At 36.3% G+C, this 21,207-nt stretch overlaps 1 non-coding gene across 1 annotated transcript; it reads left to right on the top strand.

Moving 5' to 3' along the window:
• Positions 1-2,722: 2,722 nt before the first annotated feature.
• Positions 2,723-2,794, top strand: TRNAS-GGA. Its single transcript has one exon. It is a non-coding gene; the product is annotated as a tRNA-Ser (tRNA).
• Positions 2,795-21,207: the final 18,413 nt, after the last annotated feature.

The raw sequence follows: 21,207 nt of genomic DNA, 5'->3' as shown, positions 1-21,207 counted from the left end.
CTATTTTATTTTATACCTTTCAAAATGCCTAGGAGAATGTCCTCTTCCTCTCAGGAAGTTATACCAAGAAATCCTTGCATTGTTTTGTTTTGTGAAAAGAAAAAAAAAAAAAAAAAAAACGAGACACTAGATATTAAGTCATATATTTAACCATGTTTTCAGTGAAGGTGAAACTAAGTGCACACAGATCGGATGCCTCTGTCTGCTGCAGCACATTCAAGATGTTCATCCTTTAATAGAAGAGGTATTTTCATAGTACATTTTCTAAACTTACTCAGTAGCATTAAGATCGAATGAAATTTATTGGCTAGAGTTGAAATTTTTACTGACCTGCTAAATTGAGTTGATGAATTAGGAAATCCCAAGATACTTAATAGAGCACATTAAATTTTTTGAAATGTTCATATTTGCAAAAGACCAACTTTAGTACTCTAGTGATCAATTATACAGAGATATTAGTAAAGCCAAGCTTAGGATCATCTTAATTACTTTGAGGGAAATATGTAATAAAATATATACCTGTATTTTAAAAATATATTGTCCTACTTCATTACATATAACTTAGCACCAAATCAGTATATCTTTATTGTTAAAATCTAAACATTGCAATTGGGGATGGATAAATTTAGATATGACATCAACTGAGTGTGATAGAGACCAAATATGAGAAAAATTTTTTAAAGGAAAATAAATTCTCTGACACATAAAAGTGTGAGCAGCTTCATGAAGTCATCTGGTATCCAGCTCCCTCTGTATATGACTTCACCGTCTCTATGGAATGTCTCTTACTTACCTAGTACAAGATGGCTGACCACCTGGTTTTTATAGCACCAACAGGAAGGCAAAAAAGAGAAGTTAAAAGGCAGAATCCTACCTACTAAGGAAACAACCAGGAAATTGCACACATTAATTTCACTTACATCTCTTGCCAGATTATACACACAGGTTACAACAAAAAGAAGCATATACTGTGTATTTTGAATAGCTTATGTACCAAATAAATGTGGTACTATGGAAAAAAGGGAAACAGATTTTGGGATAAAACTAGCAGATTCTACAGTTGGAGGATAGAAGGTTAGCTCTAGATGACAAATCTAACGTCAGAAAAGCCATATGTTGAATATTTCTAAGTATATTTTCATATATTTATTTATATATTTTAATCTTTCTAAAGAATCAGTGTTTTCTAGTAGAAGTTTTATGAACATATTCTACAATAAATGTTCAGAAGCAAGAATGCTTTAAACTTACTGAAAATTTTCTGATGGATATCTGTTTTATTTTCTTTAAACACAGACAAAAGTCTAATCAAAACTCTAGATTGGATTTGCAATGTTATGTAAGAAATTAAATGAAATCAATGGATTATTTTCCTTTTACTGAACAAATAATTAAAATGATTATTTGTAATCTAAAAACCTGGTATGTACTCTAAAAATATATTACATATTTATTAACTGTCACAATGTGTCATGTATATTGAGATATATTAGGAAAGTTATGACCAACCTAGATAGCATATTAAAAAGCCAACAAAGGTCCATCTAGTCAAGGCTATGGTTTTTCCAGTAGTCATTTATGGATGTGAGAGTTGGACTGTGAAGAAAGCTGAGCGTTGAAGAATAGATGCTTTTGAACTGTGGTGTTGGAGAAGACTCTTGAGAGTCCTTTGGACTGTAAGGAGATCCAACCAGTCCATTCTAAAGGAGATCAGTCCTGGGTGTTCTTTGGAAGGACTGATGCTAAAGCTGAAACTCCAGTAGTTTGGCCACCTCATGTGAAGAGTTGACTCATTGGAATAGACTCTGATGCTGGGAGGGACTGGGGGCAGGAGGAGAAGGGGACGACAGAGGATGAGACGGGTGGATGGCATCACCGACTCGATGGGCGTGACTTTGAGTGAACTCCGGGAGTTGGTGATAGACAGGGAGGCCTGGCATGCTGCGATTCATGGAGTCTCAAAGAGTCAGACACGACTGAGAGACTGAACTGAACTGAAGCAAAATTATTGCTTTCATAAAAATTACATTCTGTTAGGAGGTCCTTCAATGTAAACATTCGGTAATCATGTTAATAAATGCATCATTACAATTTAGGTTTGTACTATTATGTTATGGAAACTAAACTGTGGATTAAGTGCATAAAGAACATCTTTATTAAGGTAAGGTTCACAGCTTTTCTTGACAGCCTATTCTTTTATTATTATATTTATTTATGCTGTATCATGTCATCTGCAATGAGTGATAGTTTTACTTCTTCTCTTCCAATGTGGGTATTTTTATATATTTTTCTTGTCTGATTGCTATGACTTTAGCTTCCAATATTATCTTAAAGAGAAGTGGCAAGTGTAGGCATCCTTGTCTCGTTCCTGATTTTAGAGGAATGATTCAGCTTTTCATGTGTTGATGTTGGCTATGGATTTGTCATAAATGACCTTTATTATATGGAGATATGTTTCCTCTGTAACAACTTTGATTAGAATTTTTGGCATGAATGAATGCTGATATTTGCCAAATGGTTTTTCTGAATCTATTGAGATAATCATATGATTTTCATCTTTCTTTTTGTTGATGTGGTGTATCACGTTGATTATTTTGTGAATATTGAGCTATTCTTGGATCCCTAGAATAAACCACATTTGATCATGGTGTATGAAACCTTTTTATATATTGTTGAATTTGGCGTGCTAACTTTGATGAGGGCTTTTGCATTTCTATGGGCTTCCCTGGTGGCTCAGAGGTTAAAGCATCTGCCTGGAATGCAGAAGACCTGGGTTCGATCCCTGGGTTGGGAAGATCCCCTGGAGAAGGAAATGGCAACCCACTCCAGTACTCTTGCCTGGAGAATCCCATGGAAGAAGAAGCCTGGTAGGCTACAGTCCATGGGGTCACAAAGAGTTGGACACGACTGAGCGACTTCACTTCACTTTCACTTTGCATTTCTATTCATAAAGGCTATTCTTTGAAAGTGATTTTTAATCTTAAAGATAGAGGAATAGAAAAAACCTATTACTTAAGAAGCTAAATTTACTGTGCAGGCAAGAAGTGTTAGGTCAGAACTCCTCAACCTGACTCCAGAGACTCTTTCTCATTTCCAAGTGGTCAGAGCATTGCAGTGGGGATGCCTCCCAGTCACTCTTGTCTCTATTCTCCACCCACAAATGTGTGCTTGAGGTCATCCTTTGTAGAACTGCATTGCACACTGGGTTGCCACCCTATTGAATGGCAGAGGATGTCTTTTTTTTTTCCTTTTAACTTTTATTTCATATTGGATTTGTGTGTATGTGTGATTCTCAGTTATGTCTGACTCTTTTGTGACCCCAGGGACTGTAGACTGCCAGGCTCCTCTGTCCATGGGATTACCCAGGCAAGACTACTGGAGTGGGTTGCCATTTACTCCTCCATGGGATCTTCCTGATCCAGGAATCAAAACTACGTCGTCTCTTGCATTTCCTGCACTGGTGGATGGATTCTTTACCACTGGGCCACCTAGGAAGCCCAGTTGATTAAGAATGTTGTGTTAGCGATACGTGTATAACAAAGTGATTCAGTTATACATGCATTTATTATTTGTCAAATTCTTTCCCCAATTATGTTATTACAGAATCTTGAGCAACTTTCCCTTACAGTAGGTCCTTATTGGTTATCAATTTTAAATATAACAATGTTTATGTGTAAATTCCAAACTCCCAGTGTATCCCTCCCCCCTCTACCTTTCTCTCCTGATAACCATAAGTTTGTTCTCTGTCTGTTTCTGTTTTGTAAAAAAGTTTATTTGTATCAATTTTTTTAGATTCCACATATAAGTGATACATATAATATTTGCTTTTCTCTTACTTAACTTTTCTGTAGATCATATTGTGATTATAAGTTGCCTGCAAAATTAAGTTGTAAACCAGGGTAAAACTTTGTGAAGAAGCATAATATTTAATGACTGGTAATATTTTTGTGATTATTAACTTTAAACAACAACAGTATGGTTGCTAAAACATACAGCAATGTTTTCTGGACAGCAAATAAAATCCTGCATATAATTAAAATTATCAAACTATTCAAAAGATATTTTATTTGTTATATAAAATTTGTTCTCCTTTTTACACTTTTAATTTTGCTAGCCTAGTGATAATTTCTGTCTTTATATATGTAATCTATAGGTAAAGGTATATCTATTTATCTATCTAAATATGTATATATCTAAATTTATATATGTAATGTATAGATAAAATAGTATATATTTCATCAACTCAGACTACTGAAAGATCAGAAGAAGTCATGTTGAGTACATTTTTTATTTTTTTTAAAGGTTAAAACAGTACAAAAGATGAATAATTCAAATTGTCTTATGTGTCTTCTTATGCATTTTTCTGAAAATAATGCAAAATGATTAATTTGATTCAGTCTAGTTAGTATTCTCCCAAACTTGTTTTTCATGTTCTACAGGAAACCGTTTAAACTTAATATACCTAATTATCTAGGCAGTCATTGAATTTGGCAGCAAAAATTTGTATTGGGATTTATAAAAAAAAAAAGTCTTAAAGAATGGAGCTTGAGTTGATATGGAGAAAGATAAGGATGTGATTTATTTGGACTGTCTGTTATATTCATTATCATGAGATTTCTTGTGTCTTTCAAAAATTTGATTTTCTTAGAGCAACTATAGAGAATTGGCAGTTTATTTTGTCAAGAGCTAAAAGGCACTTCAGATTCTGAAGTAAATACATGAAGGTCATACAGAGTTTTCAAACAATGATTCGAAGAGAATTCAATTTGAAGAAGACATTTTTTTCCTTCCTTTCCTCAGAGCTGAGATCTATTTCTCATGAAATTGGATAGTAGATAATAGTAGATAATAAATAAGTAAAACAGGAAAATATTATTTTCTCCAGTTATACTTGACTGGCTGTTGGTTGGTAAAAATAATTACTTTGAAGTCAAAGTGAAGCTTGTATTGACATCCTTCCAAGACCCAGATTCTCCACCTAGATAAAAGTTGATTTCTTTTAGATCCTCTACAAAGTTGTGACAGTTGCATTTATCCATGTTAATTCATTTAATATAGAATTACAATAACCAAGATAGCTCAGATTCATGAGAAGATAAGGTGATTGTATCTGTTTATTTATTTATGAGAAAACAGAGAAAAAAAGCTGGCTAGTAGCTGGCCAGCTTCCACCGAAACATAGAGTTTTAACAACCAAAAAATTTAAGCTAGTTGTACTTGGGTTAGTTGTTTTCCATGTGGATCAGTGGTAAAGAATTTGCCTGCCAATGCAAAATACATAGATTGTATCCCTGGGTCTGGAAGATTCCTTGGAAAAGGAAATGACAACTACCTTCAGTACTGTTGCCTGTGACATTCCATGGACAGAGGAGCTTGGTGGGGTACAGTCCATGGGGTCACAAAGGAGTTGGACATGACTTGGCGACTAAACAGCAACATTTGAGTTAGTTACTGAGAATGAACGACATTTAGAAGCTAAATATGTCATATTTTAATAGTTATTTAGGATAAAAATATGCATGAATGAAGAAAATAAAACGAGTTTGAATAAAATTGAGAGCGTAACATTTGAGAGCATTCTATTTGAATAAAATTAAGAGAGTAACAATTATATAGGAAAATATTAAGTATGTTGTCATTCATGAATATATTCAAAAAAAAAAGAACAGAGTCACATTTTTAGTCTCAGTCCCAGCATTCTCCCAGCAGTGTCTTACCTTAAGTTGATTTTTCCTTCAGTTCCCAAATTGTCCCCATTGTTGTAGTTTTGAGGAACTTTCTGTGTTCCTTGTGGCTAATCAAGGTCTCTTTGTTTAAGAGTGAAGCTGCTTAGCTTTTCCAGCTTCTGCCAAAACAAACAGTATCTGGAATAGTCAAATAGTTTTGAAAAATACAAGTGAGAAGGAGTGGGAAAAAGGAAATTTAAAGTAACTAAAATAGTTTAATAATTAAATACTGGGGTCCAGCCCTGGTGGAGTCAGGGGTTTCGAAGGGGAGATGGCTTCGGTGATCAGGAAACAATAGATCTATTAAGCGTTAATTAAAGATATAAAGAGTGGTTAAATAAGGATAGCTCAGTGAGAAAATTCAGTGGAGAAAAGAGGATGAATAATTCAGCCAGAAGGTGAGAGAAAGAACGACATGGGGAGACCAAGTTTCAGTGAACAAGGCCCGCACTTTATTTTCCAAAGTAGTTTTTATACCTTAAGTTATGCATAGAGGATAATGGGGGAAGAGGTAGAGTCATGCAGTAAGCCAGGCTTTCTTCCTGCAAACTTAACATATACAAAAGTTTAGGTGATTTTCATCATCTTCTGGCCCGGAGGCCTGTTAACATTTTAAGACCGTTTCTTCAGAAAACTTATTTTTCTCTAAAGGTGATTAGTCAGGCGCCACCCTCCAAAAGCATTAGATAAAGTTGCATTCCTACAGGGCAAAGGTGTGGCGGGCTATAACAAGAAAAAGAATTAATTCAAGGGTCCAAGGTTACAAACATTAAAGCTACTACTTACATTTCTATACGCCAATTATATCAATCAATACACTGCCAGGGACACAGTAGGTAAGGGATATGGAGACTTAGCAGCAAACATTGGCCCAAAAAGTGAAAAACCCTTCACCAATACAATTTCTAATCAATCTTTTAACTGCTCAAAGGAATCTGTATTTAGACAGTTTAGAACATCTCATGCCTCTCACAGTTGGGAGGCTCTGAACAATCACATGTGGCCGGAAAAACCTATTCAGACAGGCTAGAGGACTTCCAAAGGAGTTTGTAGGTTGAAACACTATCACACCCAGGAACTTTATTAACTGGAGCTGTAAGTTAACTCTTTTTTCAGAGAGAGATGGTGGGGGACAGCCCCCCGTAAAGTCAGAGGTGTAGGTGAGAGCACAAAGCAGAAAGTAGGCAGAATCTGGTTTTGGGGGTAGATGCTCGAGAATTTCCAGGGGGACTCCTGAGGCTCGATCCTGTCTTTGCATATGCAGAGCCTCCTTCCTCATGACCTTTGTCATGGACGGAGTTCCTCACGCTGGGTCCTGGCAATTAAAAGGAAATTTAATACAACTCAGAACTAAGGGAAACAGAATCTTATAGAATGGTACATTTTAAAATTCTGTATTTTAGTTAACAACTCTGGATATCTATGTTAGTCATAGTTTGCAGACTTTTGGGGAAATAAATTGAGAATTATAGTTTAAATAATCATAACTGATATAGAAAATAAATATAAACATTTTAAAAGTAACATATGTGTAGGCACATATATAGAACTGATGCAACTCAGGAGGAAAATACAATTTATATCAAGTGTATCAAGATGAGTATTCCCATTTCCACTTAATAGTAGCAAACTGAAATATTTTTCTTAATAGTTAAAATTGTTTTTTCCTGAGAAATTGTCTTCATCTTTTTGTGGCCTCTTTATTTAGGCCTGATTTCAAATTTTCTCAAGTGGCATGCAAAAGCTCATGTGATGGTCATCAAACATAGGTGAATTGAGAGCATAGGCGATCTTTTGTAATGTCTATTTTGTTATGATGCCTAGGGATGTTTGTTGTAGCTTTTGGACTGAGAAATCAGTTAAAATATCCCAACTAGTGGCATCATGTTTTCCATTCTAAACATATTTACATATGTTCACTCAACTAAATAGAATAAAAGCTCAATCACATAATAAAATAATTTAAAAAAATAGGGTCAATGTTTCCAGAATGTACCGAAACAAAAAATGGTTAAACAAACAATAATAGAATCATAAGATTGATCAAACAATATTTACTGGCAATGGATATAGGCAAGTTTGGGCAAACTAAAACCAATACCACCACCAAAAACCCCACAGACAAATAAACAAACAAACAAAAAAATGCAAACACCATTACTAGATTTTAGCATGTGCATGTGTGGTTAAAGTGAGGTTGTTCAGTTGTGTCTGACTCTGCGACCCCATGGACTGTAACCTACCAGGCCCCTCTGTCCCTGGAATTTTCCATGCAAGAGTATTAGAATGGGCTGCCATTTCCTTCTCCATGCATGTGGTTACTTATTATCTATCAGTTCAGTTCAGTCACTCAGTCCTGTCCAACTCAGCGACCCCATGAATCACAGCACGCCAGGCCTCCCTGTCCGTCACCAACTCCCAGAGTTCACCCAGACTCACGTCCATCAAGTTAGTGATGCCATCCAGCCATCTCATCCTCTGTCATCCCCTTCTCCTCCTGCCCCCAATCCCTCCCAGCATCAGAGGCTTTTCCAATGAGTCAACTCTTCGCATGAGGTGGCCAAAGTACTGGAGTTTCAGCTTTAGCATCATTCCCTCCAAAGAAATACCAGGGCTGATCTCCTTCAGAATGGACTGGTTGGATCTCCTTGCAGTCCAAGGGACTCTCAAGAGTCTTCTCCAACACCACAGTTCAAAAGCATCAATTCTTCGGCGCTCAGCTTTCTTCACAGTCCAACTCTCACATCCATACATGACCACAGGAAAAACCATAGCCTTGACTAGATGAACCTTTGTTGAAAAAGTAATGTCTCTGCTTTTGAATATGCTATCTAGGATGGTCACAACTTTCCTTCCAAGGAGTAAGCGTCTTTTAATTTCATGGCTGCAGTCACCATCTGCACTGATTTTGTAGCCCAAAAAATAAAGTCTGACACTGTTTCCACTGTTTCCCCATCTATTTCCCATGAAGTGATGGGATTGGATGCCATGATGTTCATTTTCTGAATGTTAAGCTTTAAGCCAACTTTTTCACTCTCCACTTTCACTTTCATCAAGAGGCCTTTTAGTTCCTCTTCACTTTGTGCCATAAAGGGTGGTGTCATCTGCATATCTGAGGTTATTGATATTTCTTTATTATCTATAGGTTAAAGCAATATCATAGTCAGAAAGTCTTTGTTGTCCATCACTGGATCCACAAGTAAACAGTAGTGTAATTTAGATAAGCAATAAGAGCTAAAAAAATTTATTGAATGAATGAATGAATAAGTGAATGGATTCTTGTTCCTTGCTTTGTCTTTAAATTACATTTAGTATGTACTTAGTTGCTCAGTCATGTCTGATGCTTTGCGACCCCATGAACTTAGCCTGCCAGGCTCCTCTGTCCATGGGGATTCTCCAGGCAAGAATACTGAAATGGGTTGCCATGCCCTCCTCCAGGGGATCTTCCCAACCCAGGGATCGAACCCAGGTCTCTTGCATTGCAGGTGGATTGTTTACAGTCTGAGCCACCAGGGAAGCCCAATCTACACATTAGGGAGGTTCTCTGTGAAAAACTTTGATCTGTTGCAGCAATTTTGTGATTCTACAAATTATTGCTAAAGTCAAGGAGATCATTGTGCTCTTCTGTGATTTAGATTTACAAGTAGTAGCTTTCTGAGAAATTTCTGCTAAAAATGTTATTCTAGGGCAAGAAACCATGGTTTGTTTTGCAGAGAGCATTTTTACTCTCTCTATAGACATGAAAAAATATTAAAAAGGTTCACCTGATATGAAGGCTATGAGTAATTTGTAATTAACTTGCTTAAAAGTATTTTTGTTTACATTTCTGTATGAGAAGTTCCTAGTTAAAAATTGTTACACCAAATCAGATTTCATATCAATGCCCTTTAACTTTTCCTATAAAAATATTTTAAGCTAGTTAGTTCTTACTACACAAAGCTTGTGTGGTAGGCAAAATAATGACCTCTCAAATATACTCATGTCTTACCTCCAGAATCTCTGGCAATGTTATACTACATGGCAGAGGGGGATTAAGGTTGCAGATGGCATTAAATTTGCTACTCTACTGATTTTTTAAAATAGGATTACCTTGGATTATCCCAATGGTCTCAGTATAATCACAAGGGTTCATAAATTTGGAAAGAAGTAAAATAGTCAGAATCAGAGAGAAGGCAGAAAAAAAACTCAGAGAAAATGATTCAGCCTGATCTTGCTGGTATTAAAGATGAGGGAATGGGGTGACAGTCAAGGAATGCAGGTGGCCTGTAGATGCTGAAAAAGATAAGTCAACAAATTCTTCCCTAGAGCCTACTGAAAGAAATACAGTCATACAGACCTTAGAGATGACTTTGTATCAGTGAGACCCATTCTGGATTCGGCATGAGATTTGTAAAAAAATTACTCTGTGTTATTTTAAGCCATTATGTCTGTGGTAATTTTAAATAGTAGAAATAGGAAGCTAATACATAGGCTATTCAATATTAAAATACTTTATAAATAGTACAGATCTCCTGCATTCCAGGCAGATTCTTTACCATCTGAGCCACCAGGTAAGCCCAAATAATTTTAATAAATGTTAAATTTTAATATGAGCATACTGACACCTTTGAATTTTATTTCAATATTTTGAAGAGAAAACTGTGAATTAACATCAATGAATTGTTTGCTGATACAGTCAAGAGGATATGGTGAATTTATGCTCTGGTAATAACCCCTCTGTTTCAATATGTGACATTAACTAAACAAATACAATGAAGTAAAATCCCTAAGACAATTGAGCTATGATGCTGCTGCTGCTGCTGCTGCTGCTGCTAAGTCGCTTCGGTCGTGTCTGATTGTGTGCGACCCCATAGACGGCCGCCCAGCAGGCTCCCCAGCAGGCTCCCCTGTCCCTGGGATTCTCCAGGCTAGAACATTGGAGTGGTTTGCCATTTCCTTCTCCAATGAATGAAAGTGAAAAGTGAAAGTGAAGTCACTCAGTCGTGTCCGACTCTTAGCGACCCCATGGACTGAAGCCTACTAGGCTCCTCCATCCATGGGGTTTTCCAGGCAAAAGAGTACTGGAGTGGGGTGCCATTGCCTTCTCCTCAATTGAGCTATAGAAAAAGGAAAATATCTGGAGATGAGAGAACAATCCACTCCCTTCCTCACTGCCCAAAGGCAGAAATGATATTTTAAGCAAACAGATCAATGATCTAAGATTGTGCTATATGGCACTGGTTTGCCTCCCATAGCAGAAAAGGGATTGAAGCCAGACTCACTGCTTGAAGCTTGAATCTGCTGGGGACTCCAAAATAGGCTATATTGTGATAAGAGGCTGAAAAGCTCCTGCCACACTTCCCTCTTTTCAAGTATCATCATGTGCCTTGGTGAGCTCTATGCCTAATGAAGAAGAAAGACACAGACACAAGATTTTCAAATCCAGATACCTCACTTGCACTGAGGATATATCTGCATTTCACCAGGCTCATGTTGGAGTAATGAACCTAAATCACAATGAATTATAAGACCTATTTCTCAATTTGAGGCCTAGTGTACTAAATGGAGGTAAAAACAACTTCAACAGGAAAATAAAACTTCACACAGGAAGAGACAAACACAATGGTGGAGAGAGAGAGACAAAGACAGAATAAAATGAAAATAAAGAGTTCTCTTCAAATAATCCTGCAAGCCAAAATTTTAGACCACTTGGGAGAACATAATTCTATGAAAACTATTGAGAAAAGTATTGGGATAGAAATTCACTTTAAAATATCAATTTTCAAAAATAATCTAAATTACAAATACCAAGGATGTTAAAAGGAAAAAAAAATGGAGAAACATCTGACAAATAAAAGAAAAACAAAATAGAAATTATGAATTAAAAGTTTCAGGATATTTAGTGCCCTTGCTCCCTGTTTCCAGGATCTTCTATGAATTTACTATGTTTCCTGTCCAAGGCTAGCAAACAATGTTTTAGTTTCAATTGGGCAGGCCCATCTATACAGCTACTCAACCTAGGTCTCAGTAACTGTTCCCTTCTTTGCCCTAGTGGAAGCAAAGATGCCCTGCTCTTTCTGTGCATAGGGTACTGCAAAATTCCTATATGGACCATCCAAGTCCTGCCTTTGTAAATATTTTCTTAACTTTTACCTGTTCAGTTTGATTTTGACATCTGTTTCATACTGGGAAAGTTACCAATTGAAGAATTGTATTGAAATAGTTTCAGTAATAGTCCTTTTTTTTTTTTTTTTTTTTAAAGAGAACTTCTGAGTTCAGTTGCTTATATATTTGTGGCATGAATGAGTAAACCTTTTTATGTGGGAGATTAGGACATTGTTATCTTGTAACCATAGAAAATAGTTCATAAGCAAAGAAAAAATTGATGACTAAAAATATCTAATTTGTAATACAAGTAAAAATTTAAAAGCCTTGTTGGTTGCTTTATCTCCTGTATTTAAAGGACAGATTAAGAACCAATGTTAGGGTCTTTGAGGATTTCTGAGTCATAACATCAATAATATGCCCAATTCCACCAGGACTCTTAAGTTCATATAAGGCAGTGGCAAGGAAGGAGGGCTTATTGGAGACATGAAATGAGAACTATTGAAAAGAATCAGATCAGTCTGTGAACCTTAAGGTGTCTCAAGCCTGAAATTCCCTTGCCAGACAAACTATTTTCCTCACTCTTTGAAGGAACTAGTTTACCCTGAATAACAATTTCTGAGGGCTGCCCATGGGGTGGCTGCCTCACAAACCAATGTTCTTCAAGACCCAAATCCATGACCCTTCATTACTTCCATTCTTATAGTGAAATAGATACCAAACTATCACAGTTACAGAAATACAAACAAATAATATTGAAGATAACCTATAAATGAAAACATATCCCCCAATATGGGTGTTTGCTTTCATGAATTTATATAAGTAGAAGTAAGTGTCTCAGCAGGAAATAAGTGGCACACTCAAAATAAAGAATTTGGTGACAATTTAATAAAGTGAATATTTATAAAGGCTTTCAAGACTTTTTGAAAAGATGCACAGTTACCTCTGTGGTCAATCGACAATTTTGTTGACAATAGACAATGTTGGATGACGATGTAATGAATTAAGTTTCCTGTGATCAATGGAAATAAAGGGATATCAGAGACGTTGAGGCAAGGTAATAACTGCTAACCATCAAAGGCAAAGATGATTGCAATTATCAAAATAAGCCATGGTTACAAACACATGAGCTTATCTAACCTATAAGGCATCTGTGAGTGTTGCTAATTGGTCACAGGGTCAAGAAATATATAAGGCATAGAAAAGCTTACCAAGTTGTTGCTTCACATACAAATTGGTAAATAATTAAAATAATAATTATTACAATTAGAGTATGTTTAAGGAAGTGTTCTATAATACAACTGATGCTGCACACCATACATTTGTCCTGCTACCATGTATATAGGTGACTGAACATTAGAGAAAGGAAAAGAACCCTTAGGGATTATGAGATGCTGACTCTAAAATGGTATTAATCTTTAGAAATAAGTGGGCTCTTAATCAGATGGGAGATTTGTGAAGGTTAGATGACAGATGAAGTTCTGGTTTGAATCTGACTAGCAATGGATATAGTGGGACTGCAAATAGTCCCTGTGGTTAATTATCCAGCCTCAGATTTCATGATATATCTTAATATATTTTGCGTGTGTCATATTCCCATATTGATTTCTGACCTAGAAAGCATATTTATCATTATAGAGTGTGGTTATATGGCAGACAGGTAATAAATGAAGTGTTGTGCTCATCTAGAGCAGAGTAGGTATATTGAATCTACAGAACACAGTCCCCAGAGTCATATTTAGAATAAACACACCAGATAATTCACACATTGTGGTTTGGATCTTTGTTCTGTTGATTAAGAGCTAATGCTGTGAAATGGCTAAGTGAAGTTTTACAATGGATTCCCTCTCCTGATCATGATATTAAATAAAAACAACAATACTTGCCTGAGGAATGGCAGAAAATAGATCCTGCCTTTAAATGATAAAGGATGCAAGAGTGGTTGAATCCATGATGTCTTCATTTCTGTCACTGGTCCTGATCCCTGCAAAAACTGGAATGATCCTGAAGGATAAAGTGCACTCTGTATGTTCAAACATATAATCAGCTAATTGCAGACCCTGTGTCCAAACTGGGTTATTTTCTATAGCTGATAAAGTCTGAGGCACATGGTATGTGCCTACTGACTGAGTGAAAAATTTGTGTCTGCCCATATTGGAAAAGAAATGGAAAAACAATTCTCATTCTCTTAGAATGAACAGCAATTTAAAGGTGTACTTGTGACCTAGGTTATTATTAAAGCTTTCCCTCTCTGTCATAATATGATAAAGACCTGGATCCTCTGCACATCCTGAAGAACAGAGCATTGGTCTACCACATGACTGTCATCCTGCTAATCAGAACAGATGAACAGGGAATTCTTGGTAGCCCAGTGGTTAGGATCCTGTGCTTCCACTGCAGCGGGTACAGGGGGTATGTGTGATCCTCACCTGGGGATCTTGCAAACTGCATGGCACAGTCCAAGAACAAACAAAATAACAGATGAACAATATTTGTATAGAATGTTAGAGATAAGACACTGGCATAGCAGAGGATAAACTCCATAAAGACCCAAGAATTTTTCTATCAGTAGATTTTAGGTGTTAGGTTGATTAGACTATATGCTCTGGGGAAACTCTCACACATATATACAATAAGAGAGAAAATATAGCTTTTGCACAATTTTTAATAGTGCAAAGTAGGAAATATAAATGCTGATTTGCAGGAAAATGCATGTTACAGTACTTTTGTACAATATTCTAATGGACATTAACCAGAGCACATTTAATTTAGTAGGGGTAAATTCAGCACATAAATTTGAATGAAAAAATCCTTCAGAACAATATATGTATAACCATATTTTACCTTTAAATGTATTAGTTGAAAAAAGTTTTTATGGAACCAATGATACTAAATTATAAAAGAACATACAGTAGAATGATACATCTGAAATTGTGACAGTGGTTACTTCTAGAATAAAAGGGAGATATATCAGAAAGTGTATAGGCACATAGGGAACTTCAAATATATCTATAAAATTTCATTCAGTTAAAACATTAAATCTTAAATACTTATGATATAGTGATAATATTTTTTTAATATAGATTGTCGGTATGCAAATGTCTGTTTCATTGTTTACCATGTTTACTTATATATTTGAAATATGTAATCATGGGAGGACTCTCTAGGTGTTCCAATGGTAAAGAATATGCTTGCCAGTGCAGGAGACACAGGAGACATGGGTTCAGTCCCTGAGTTGAGTTGATCCCCTGGGGCAGGAAATGGCAACCCACTCCAGTTTTCTTGCCTGGAAAATTCTATGGAGAGAGGAGCCTGGTGGTCTACAGTCCATGGGGTTGCAAAGAGTCGGACATGACTGATTGATTGAGTGAGCACACATGCAATCATTTAAATAATAAAAATAAAATATTTTACATTAAAAAACATGTTTTAGATCAACTCTGTGAAACTCCATATCAGTGCAAAACAAGCCAGTTTTTAGTTCTTGATTCTGCAGCCTTCAGGGGTACACTGTCCTCTGATATCCAGAGACTTTTCCTTAGCCTATGGCAGTTTATGTTATTACTAGGCTTTTGCCACAATATCTTGATACTCTTTGACCTCCTGCATTTTCAGAGCATCATAACATTCTAGAATTGAAATAGACTAGTGACTCAGGTGGTAAAAAATCCACCTGCAATGCCAGAGACCTGGGTTTGATTCCTGGGTTGGGAAGATCCCATGGAGAAGGGAATGGCTACCCACTCCAGTACTCTGGCCTAGAGAATTCCATGGACTGTATAGTCCTTGGGGTTGTGAAGAGTCAGACAAGACTAAGTGACTTTCACTTCACATCATATTAACTAAATTATACAGAAGTGGAAACATTTTTAATAATATGTTTGGTTATTCACTTTGTATCAAATGTCACAGGATATGGTATTTTAGGGTATTATCTTCACTACATAGTTTCATATCCCTTCAAACTAGTTTTTTTAACTGTCCAAATAAAACTGATTTTTAAAAAAAATTTTATTGCTTTGGTTTCAATTGTAGATACCTTTAATTCCTTTTGCATTAGGAAGAATATAGATATATAAAGATAGAAAGATACATTCTGGTCTCTGTTAAGTACCTTCATAAATCAACATAGTTATTTCCATATTCCAGTATTCTAGACTCAATTTTAAGCATGATAGATTTAAATAGATGAGAAAATTTACGTTCCTTATGGAGTTAGCATCGTAATGAAATGAAGCTAAGCTAGTGTCTAAAGTGCTATATCTCAGAATTAATTAACATGCAGATATTATATACAGTATGTGAAATGCCCTTCATGTAAGTCTGGTCACAAGGTAGCTATATTATATAGTAATATTTATGTATACAAGAGCAGAAAGGAAATTATAATTTATATTAAGTCAACAAAATTATGATTTAGTGGAGGTTTTTAAATTATTTTTATTCATTTTATGCAAGTTATTTTTTAACAGAGATGTTCATTTGAAAGCAGATGGAAAAATCATTTCCTGGAGCTGAAAACAGTTCTAGGATGATAATAGGAAGGCTTGTCATTTTCTAATACTAGTTTCCCAAGTGTCTCAGTGGTAAAGAGTCTGCCTGCAATGCAGGAGATGCAGGTTTGATTCCTGGCTCAGGAAGATCCCTTGGAAAAGGACATGGCAACCCATTCCATCATTCTTGCCTGTGAAATTTCATGGACAGAGGAGCCTGGTGGGCTACAGTCCATGAGGTCACAAAAAGAGTCAAGCAAGACTTAGCAACTAAACAACAATTAAGTCTCAAAGCATTGACTTGACTGAAATTGTTTAGGTATGCTGCTCCAGCATTATAGGTCTTCTGTTTCTGATACCCTTAAACAAACTTGCATGATTTCTTCCTCTACCATTTTCATCATATTTGACTGACTCTGCTATTTTAAGTCTTCCAAGTGATGCTCAGTAAAACTTGCCATTCCAGGAAGTGATAGATCTTAAAGCTTGTTTACAACTTCAAAGAGTATCTGCTTTTGGTACTATTTTCTCATTAAGTTATAGGTGACCTAATAGTATGCAGGTCAGGAAGCAACCGTTAGAATTGGACATGGAACAACAGACTGGTTCCAATAAGAAACGGAGTACGTCAAGGCTGTATATTGTCACCCTGCTTATTTAACCTATATGCAGAGTACATCATGAGAAACACTGGGCTGGAAGAAGCACAAGCTGGAATCAAAATTGCTGGGAGAAATATCAATAACCTCAGATATGCAGATAACACCACTCTTATGGCAGAAAGTGAAGAGGAACTAAAGAGCCTCTTGATGAAATTGAAAGAGGAGAGTGAAAAAGTTGGCTTAAAGCTCAACATTCAGAAAACAAAGATCATGGCATCCAGTCCCATCACTTCATGGGAAATAGATGGGGAAACAGTGGAAACAGTATCAGACTTTATTTTGGGAGGCTCCAAAATCACTGCAGATGGTGATTGCAGCCATGAAATTAAAAGACGCTTACTCCTTGGAAGGAAAGTTATGACCAACCTAGATAGCATATTGAAAAGCAGAGACATTACTTTTCCAACAAAGTTCGTCTAGTCAAGGCTATGGTTTTTCCAGTGGTCATGTATGTATGTGAGAGTGGGACTGTGAAGAAAGCTGAGCACCAAAGAATTGATGCCTTTGAACTGTGGTGTTGGATAAGACTCTTGAGTGTCCCTTGGACTTCAAAGAGATCCAACAAGTCCATCCTAAAGGAGATCAGTCCTGGGTGTTCATTGGAAGGACTGATGCTGAAGCTGAAACTCCAATACTTTGGCCACCTCATGCGAAGAGCTGACTCATTGGAAAAGACCCTGATGCTGGGAAGGATTGGGGGCAGGAGGAGAAGGGGATGACAGAGGATGAGATGGCTGGTGGCATCACTGACTTGAGGGACATGAGTTTGGGTAAGCTCTGGGAGTTGGTGATGGACAGGGAGGCCTGGCGTGCTGTGGTTCATGGGGTCACAATGAGTCGTACACGACTGAGTGACTGAACTGAGTTGAATTGTATTGCTATAAATTATAAAATATTGAAATACTTTAGAGAGAGCTTCTTGCATTTTCTCACCCTATAAACCATAATTCTGACAGTCATACTCTAGCAGGACTTCTTCAATTGACAAAGAATAATAATAGAAAGAACCTTTATCTAGGTCCTTTGCTATATATATTAGTAAAACATTGTAGGTGATAGAACATACTGAGATGGAAACACTATGTATTTTTTAATGTCTGAAACAAAGTATAAATATTCATGATTCTCTTACTGTCTAAAAAGTTGGAAAAAGACCTCGTGTTCTGTGTTAAGTCACTCAGTTGTGTCCGACTCTTTGAGACCCTATGGACTGTAGCCTGCCAGGCTCCTCTGTTCATGGAAGAATTCAGTTGGGTGTAATTTATGGAAATGGTCATTATTTTAATTGATTATGAATGATAAAAGTTCTTCAGTTCTCATCTCTGTAAACCACTCTCTGCTTATCTTAGGTCTGTCTCCAATGTCATTTTCTTGCGTCTGAAGCCTTACTTGAAAAAAACAAATTTATTTTTCATATTTACATTTGCTCAAATTTGACCGCAGTGGCTCAGCAGTAAAGAATCCGCCTGCAACGCATGAGCCACAGGAGACCTGACTTCGATCCCTGGGTTGGGAAGATACCCTGGAGGAAGGCATGGCAACCCACTCCAGTATTCTTGCCTGGAGAATCCCTTGGACAGAGAAGCCTGGCAGACTACAGTCCATAGGATCGCAAAGAGTTGGACATGACTGAAGTGACTTAGCAAGAAAATTTGACTTTAATTACAAATGTTATAGACTTTTTTATGGAAAATTTATAATAAACCTTACTAAGAGGCCTAAGTACCTCTATTTACAAAGGCTGAAATCCTGTGATTTATTTGGATGCTGTTTTTCTTTTTATCATTTCTACAAGCATTACCATTGTAAGAAATCATCAAACTGTTCCAGAGTGAATCAGTTTCCACGCAAGTCACTGTTCTGGTGATATAAGTATCAATAAAGACACGGAGTTGTTTCTGCCTGTAACTCAGAATTTTGTTGTTGGTCTGTGTGTGTGTGTGTGTGTGTGCATGCATGTGGTAATAAAAACTCCACTTCTTAAGTTCTTACTACGGGTGCTAAGATCTTTAAAATGTACACACATATTTCTCATTTAATTTTTACAAAAAACTATAAAGTTGGTTTTATTACCTGCTTTACACGAATCAGGAATGCATAACACAATGCGATTAAGTGTACTAAATAGCTCTTGTTTTACTGATTCCCTTAATGAAAACCAGTATTAATTTGGAGAGAGATGGGGGTTTATTTCTGTCCCTTGAGTGAAGTTCTCCAGGGTTTTATATTCAGCAGCTAGAGGTTTATTCATGAAAGACTGTAAGAGCTTTTTTTTGTTGTTGTTCTTTGGAGGTTTTGAGTTCAATTCGCAGATCTTGCCTCAGGCAGCTTCAAACTGTGGCAAATGCCTAGACAGGAAGACTGGTCATGTGCTTGTGGAAGATTTAAAGCACTATAAAACTGTGGGAAATACCACACCATCTCTTGGCTTCTAACCAGATTCTCTACCTTCAGGCTAAACAGAGCCCGGGTTTTCGGCAAAGGGAAATCTGATTATGAGTTTGACCGCGTGGTTTCCATTTTGAAATGACTGTTCTGAATGACGGCCAAAAGCTCTTCAGTTTTTCTTCTAAGTGGAGCCCATTTACCTGGGTCACAAGATCAACTCATGCCTAGAATGACAAAAGCTCCTAGGGAAGAAATTCATCCATTTTTTCAGTTGCAGAAACAGAAGTGTTGCTCAACACTTAAATCCTTTATTTTGACCTGCAGTGATTTCTTTTATATTCTTTTGAGTTCTGTAACATATTAATTGATCCCACATCTGGAAGAGCATGATTTTTTTTTTCCCTCTGCATACTTATTTTTCTGTATTTCTGAATGAAAACATCTCTTTTCCTGCCTTTTCCCAATCTAAGAACCTTTTAGTTCCTCCATTTTCTCTTCATTTTGTCTTAGATTATATCCTATTTCACTTTGCCTACTTTCTAGACCTTACCCTATACTAAAAAACTAAAAGCTGTCCTACTTCATGACCCTCAAACTGAAACAATGCTTTTAAATCTAGGTCCTCAAAATGATTCAAGGAAACAAATACCATTCCATTGTATAAATTTGGGAGGGTTCAAGTGTCAATTTTCCCATCTTGCCTTACTTCATTTTAACTGCCAGTCTTCTGGCTTCTTTTGACCTTTATGCCCCACATATCTGAGGTAAAATTTTTCATTTTCTCTCATTTTCCTCAAGCCTCTATGCTAATTGTATACCTGCGATTTACAGAGAATGTAGGTTTCTGGTGTACTTTCTCAAGGCAGAGTCTTCACATAAATAATTTAATCTGGATCTACTTACATGTTTGTTCCTTGTCCTCACCTTCAGTGAAAGAAAATCCTTTTTTCTGTATAAGCCTAATCTTTTTATTTCTTTATTGAATCAAAATTCTTACTCCTTCAGAGACCTAGCTATGTCTATTTAATTTCTTCTCCAAGAATAATTTTATTTTCTGGGTTTTTATTTTTAGCTTAAAACCATTTATAAATTTCTCATAGGAAAACAAATTTTACTTCAGGACATATTTGCTATTTATGTATGTGAATATACTATACATATATAGTATCTCATAACTTTAATTCTGTTAAATAATGAGGCAAATTTGCTAGTATGTACACCAAATATGTTCTTTTTTATTTTATTTTATTTTTTTAGTTATAACTTAAAAAAATTAAAAAGGAAGAACTAATAGAGCCATATTTTAAAAATCAAAAATATAGACTTAATCTGACAAATGTTAATGGATCCGCATTAACACATTAATGGATCCATTTTATCCAATGTGATAAAATGACTCCTGTTAAAATAATAATGTCCTCAAAATCTTGTAATTAATAGAACTATCTGATCTCATAGCAGAACATATATTAGGTTCCCATGAATATATATCAGGAAAGGCATACATACACAAATTATTAATATGGAATTCAGTAAAGAATTTAAGGTAAAGTTTAATTCCTTTGTTCTAAATATCTAAAGTGACTATGAATCATTTGTTCAATTTTTATAAGTACTATGCTATACTATGCTATGCTAAGTCACTTCAGTCGTGTCTGACTCTGTGCGACCCCAGTGACGGCAGCCCACCAGGCTCCCCTGTCCCTGGGATTCTCCAGGCAAGAACACTGGAGTGGGTTGCCATTTCCTTCTCCAATGCATGAAAGTGAAAGTGAAAGTGAAGTTGCTCAGTCGTGTCCGACTCTAGCGACCCCATGGACTGCAGCCTACCAGGCTCCTCCATCCATGGGATTT

The sequence above is a fragment of the Bubalus bubalis genome, chromosome 13 (genome assembly GCF_019923935.1).
Source record: "Bubalus bubalis isolate 160015118507 breed Murrah chromosome 13, NDDB_SH_1, whole genome shotgun sequence".
NCBI lineage: Eukaryota > Metazoa > Chordata > Mammalia > Artiodactyla > Bovidae > Bubalus > Bubalus bubalis.
The sequence above is the reverse complement of the archived record's forward strand: the minus strand, read 5'-3'. Positions and strand labels throughout refer to the sequence as shown.